The 5,556-nt window shown below is 36.8% G+C and overlaps 1 protein-coding gene across 3 annotated transcripts in view; it reads right to left on the bottom strand.

Moving 5' to 3' along the window:
- LOC106870427 (peptidyl-glycine alpha-amidating monooxygenase B) overlaps positions 1-5,556 on the bottom strand; it is a 62,863-nt gene that overhangs the window by 41,333 nt on the left and 15,974 nt on the right. Inside the window, exon 1 of one of the 3 annotated variants that reach the window (XM_014916494.2) lies at positions 415-548. The exons of 1 other annotated variant lie outside the window; for it this stretch is intronic. The gene's annotated coding sequence lies outside the window, so the exon portion shown is untranslated. Of the gene's footprint in view, positions 1-410; positions 549-5,556 lie in introns of those variants that run through there. One more of the 3 variants, XM_014916495.2, reaches the window with a different exon arrangement.

The raw sequence follows: 5,556 nt of genomic DNA on the forward strand, positions 1-5,556 counted from the left end.
TATATATATATATATATATATATATGCATATATGTATACATATATATTTATATATATATGTATATATATATATGTATATATATACACACAGACATGGATACATACATGTATTTATATATACATACACATATACACAACTATATATATAGTTACATACACTCACGGATAAACACATATATACACTCACGTATAAACACATATATACACACGTGTATACATTATATATTGCTGTTATGCCAAGATAAACATGACCATAAAGATACGAAGAAACCACACAAACACTGAAAGTTGAGGGAAATTATCTCAACATACTACTTGATAATGCTAATAGCGATAAATTAATGTCAACAATATGGTTTAAATCCTTCAAAGACACTGACAGTATGTTACTAGATATAACGGCGACATACTTACGACAGTCAACCATGTTCTGGTCTGTTGTTGTGAAATCCGAAAGAAGGCAGACGACTCAGTCACGTGGCCGTATATGAATAATGAATATTCATGAGCTTTATGAGGCGGCGGCGGGGGTGGGAAGAGACGGAAAGGTAATAAGGAGATGATGGATTTGGATGTGAGAGGTAATAACGAGATAGTGGAGGTAAGATGGAAGTGTCGGAGGTGGAGGTAAAAGGAAATAAGATGTGAAAGGAAAAAGGAATGAAGAAAACGTCGGAGGTACAGGTGAAGGCGATGTCGGAGGTGACATGGATGAAGGTGTTAGAGGTGGCGATGAAGAAAATATAGAACGATTGAGAAGGGAGTTGAAATAAGGGATAAGAATAATAATAATATGGAAGATGGAATGAGTGGAATTTTAAAAAATAATTCAGAGTTGGGAGGTAGTTAATGAACTTGAAAGAAATGAAGGAGATTGGTAGGAATGAAACAATTAATACCAGAGTGAGGTGAATGGAATTGAAAGAGATAAAGAAGGATGATGGGAATGAAGGGATTAATGTGGAGGAGGGGGTAGAGTGAATGAAATTGAAAGAAGTAAAGGGTGATAGGAATGAATGAAATAATGTGGGATGGAAGAAGAATCGAAAGAGATTAGAAGAGGTGATGGGAATTGAAGAAATACCAGGAGGAATAAAAGAAATAATGCAAGGGGGGGGGGGTGAATGAGATTGAATGAAATATGAGAGAGGAGTGATAATCAATGAAATAATGGTAGATGAAAGGAACTAGAAAAAAAAAGATAAGGTAATGGAAGTGGGGCGAAAAGAAGGAAAGTAGTAGAGTGAGAATGGTGAAAGAAACATGGAGATGAGAAAGAAAGAAATAATAAAGATGGTGGAGAAAGAAATGAAGGAAGGAAAACAAAGGAGGGAAAGGAATGGATAAAAGACGACATGTAGATGGGAGAATGCCTTGATTATTAAACCTTTAGTGTTCGCATTATTCTGTCAAAATTAATGCTTTTTTATCCACATTGTTTTGAACTAATCATGTGTTATCTTGTAGCTATGAGATTTTGATGAGGTAGCTGTTAATTTTTAAAACGATATTGTAGGGTTGGTGTGAGAGACCAGATCTGGCCAGTTTGAACATAAAACAGGCAGAATACTTTTGGCTGGATATGGCCGGTTTAAATGCTAAAGTGTTAAACCTTTTGTCTATCCAAAGCATTTTCATAATTTTTTTCTAAATATCTATGCTTATTTTTGATTCATGGCAGTACACTGTGTGCTTGAGCAAGACACTTTATTTCATGTTGGCCCAGTCCACTCAGCTGGCAAAAATGAGTTCTAACTGTGAGTCAAAGATCAAGCTTTGTCACATTTTGTGTCATGCTGAATCTCCCTGAGAATTATGTTAAGGGTATGTGTGCCTGTGGAGCGCTCAGCCACTTTCACATTAATTTCATGACTAAGTTGTTCCATTGATTGGATCAGCTAGAACCTTTGTCATCATAACCGATGAAATGCCAATTGTTTTTTCTTTCCATACTTTTGGTTAGTCCTTTTTTCATATGTTCTGAGTAATATAAAACTTTCCTTTCACAAGTCCCAAAATATTCTGTACTCATTTCAAAAACAAATTTGGAAACGAGTACTATACATGTTGCATGGACACCAAGAAAATATGCCTTGTGTATCACATGTGATATACAAGACAAGCAAAAGGTTAACTAAGGTAGCTGGTGGGGTTCAGTAGATGAAATAAAGTGAATGACAGAAAAGAGATGTGAGGGGTAACATGAATGGAATTAAAAGAAATAAGGTGATAAAGGTGGGTGGTTAAAATTGAAAAGAATAAGGTATAAATGGTGAATTAGACAAAAGAAAGAAAGAGTAATTGAAGAAATATAAAAAAAAAAGTAATAAGAGGCAGTGGTGAAAGGAATGAAAAACAAGGCGGAGAAGAGAAAGAGAAACAAAAGATTTAAAATGAAGTCAATGAAGATAAAAAGAATGCAAACGAATACAGAGAATAATGTTTTGATTAAGTGACTTATATTGTGTTCAAATCCCAATAAAGTTAAACTCTACCTTTCATTCATCTGGGGTTGGTAAAATAAGTACCCATTGAGTACTGAGATTGATAAATTAAAAGTACCAGTTAAGTACTGGGCTTGATATAACTCATCACACTCATTCCCCAAATCAACAGTCTTGTACTTATGATAAAAAAGATTATTATTATTATTACATGATTCTATACTTTGGTTTATAGTTTATCGTTCACACATTAATATTTAAAAATGTAAAAAGAAGGAAAAAACAAGAGAAAAAGAAAAGAAGCAATTTAGATTGGATTCAAATTTTGGCACAAGGCCAGTAATTTCAAGGGTGATGTACATTGATTACATTGACCCCAGTATACAACTGATATGGTAGGTTCCTCAGTGACATTTATTCCCTCATTTTACAGAGGACCATGTGCTTTCCACTTGTTGCATGTGGGTACCAGCTTTCAAGTCAATAAATTCAATGGTATGGTTTACTGTTCTCAGTTTTCAATTTTTCTATCATATTTGAAAGGTGAAAGTTGGCTGTGGTCCTACTGCTCTTTAGGTTGAAAGGCCCAGGAAAAGATATAGTTCAAAATTATGGAAATGAGATAGTGACAGGACAGCAACTGAAAATATCTGTTTGTCAAAGAAAAATAAAATATATGAAGCAGACAATACCTTGGTTTTTTTACTATGGAAACAGGCACCAATATGTCCATGGCTTTCAATTGGCTAAGATTACCTAAAATTTGCAAGCTTTAAAAGCTCTTAACTTTTTAATTATTAATTTATGGCAAAAATGAACTTCATTTCCATAAATAGCATACACCAAATTTGAAATCATTTGGAACAAAATTAAAGAAATTGAAAAGTGTGAGCCAAACAGAAAAGATTTGCCTTGGCTTCTATAGCTAACAGACTGAATAACTGTTGTGAGCAAACTTTATATACAGGACTTTCTGAATAGCTAGCGTAACAAAAAATTACCTTGATTATTTTTTAGAAGTTTCACTTGCCTGATGATGAGTTATGTCTCATATAGCCCACTTCTTAAAAAGGTTGACAAATGATTTACACTGAGGCCTGTTTTCCTAAATTGACTTGTTTTCCTAAATTTATTTTTAGTTATGAGTAGTGTTTGTGTGCAACAGGACGATTCCTTTTGGTGGGGAAAGGGGTCTGGTTACAGGTTCGAAGGCTGGTGATATTAATATAATATTCTTTCTGAATAGCAGCCTGTTGATAGTCATAATGAAAACAAGAGCAGGAGAGAAAACTAGAGAGAACATTTTTGGGTAGAACAGAGGTCACAGTAGTAGTGGTAGAAAAGGCATGTCTGTGGGCCAGATGTTGAAGTGTGTTGATAATTGACTTCATGTCAGTCAATCAGGTAGCTGTTTTTTTTCTTTGGCTGCAGATTAGGATGTATGTAGTGATCTGGGTCAGTGTTGCAGCAGAGTTCACCTGGATGTAGGGATAGTATTTCACAATGGGCCTCACCTGAGCAAATGTTAGCAAGGCTGAATTATTTTGCAGTCCTTAAGAGGTTAGCTGTTCCAGGTCAATGCATATCTAATAGATATGGCTCCGCACAGGCGCTTTTATTGCATTGTTGCTTTTACGTGACACTGTCTCAAATGCTTTACACCACCAGAAGGATCAATCTTAACACTTTTTCTGTGGAGTGTGAGTCTTCTTGAGTACGGCCAGGCACCAGGTATCTCACTCCTTAGTCATCTCACCTGAAAGGTGCAGTGTCCTGCGGTCATTCTTCAATACTTCATCCATGTCTTCCTGATCTTCCTCTTCTATGTGTTCCATCCACTTGGAAAGATTGGCACTTCTTTATGGGGCTGTAATCATCCATCCGCATCACATGACCAAACCAGTACTGTCTTCTCTCTTGCACACACCAAACAATTCCTCTTATGCCTAACTTTCTCTCAGAACACTGGCAGTCTGTTGAACATATACACTTGTATTACACATCCAGCGGAGCATACTGCCCTCAGTCCTTTCTAACCTTTAGTTGGTGGGATGTGAAAGGTTTAGTTCACTTTGAACTTTTAAACCCAAACCAAATGATAGCAAAGTTCTACTGTGAGCAACTAGAGTGGCTTAAGTCAGTGCTAGAAGAAAAACAACCATCTTTGATTTCAAGACAAAAGGTATTCTTCCATCAGGATAATGCTCAGCCACATACAGCAAGGACATTCCAAAGGTTGGAGCAGTTTGAATGGGAAACGATGCTCCACTCAACATATTCGCCAAACATTGCTCCATCTGATTATCATTTATTCCACAGTTTTCAAAATTATTTGGATGAAAAAATATGAATTCTGTAGATGAGGTTAGAACAGTACTGGTGGATTATTTTTCGTCATGGACAAGTGAATTTTAGAAGAGAGGCCTTGCAAGTCTATCAGATAGAGGAAAAGCATTGTAGAATATGAAAGGAGAGCATATTTTAGATTAGAAAAGCAGTTTGTTAATCTTAATTTTGAAAGAATGATGAAAAACAGCATTATTTATGGGATGACCCCATATTTAAAGGTACGGGTAATCTTATGAATACACGAAACTCTAAGATCTAATTATTATTAGTTAGATTGTTCTTATCTCTATATTTGAAAATTTCATATAATTCCATACAACATAGTTTACATCCGTATGGGCTATTTGTTTATGGCTGAGAAAAGGAAAGGGGGAAAAAAGAACAGTAGACGGGCGGCGGAAGCCATTGTAACGCTGACCGAACCCAAAGCACCTCCAGTGGGAAATGTGCCACCGGAGAGGGAGACTTTGTCAGCAGGAATTGTGCCGCTGACAGAGCAGTATGAGGTCCCTCCCTGAGAGGAAGAGGAGTTATATGTTCTCCTGTACCATGAGGGAGGGACTATTGACAGTTTCTTGGACCGCGAGTGCGGTCAACGAGAAGCGTGTGTGCGATGACGAAAACGGCGCTGTCGGCCGCCGAACGTGCCAAAGCAACGATGCCGGGATGGCGAGCGCGAGGAGATCGCGACTAGTTCAACGTGACGAGAAATATCGTGACAAAAGCCAGGAGTAATTTTGACAAAGAGAACTTTGTCGGCCTC

The sequence above is a fragment of the Octopus bimaculoides genome, chromosome 12 (genome assembly GCF_001194135.2).
Source record: "Octopus bimaculoides isolate UCB-OBI-ISO-001 chromosome 12, ASM119413v2, whole genome shotgun sequence".
Classification (NCBI taxonomy): Eukaryota; Metazoa; Mollusca; class Cephalopoda; order Octopoda; family Octopodidae; genus Octopus; species Octopus bimaculoides.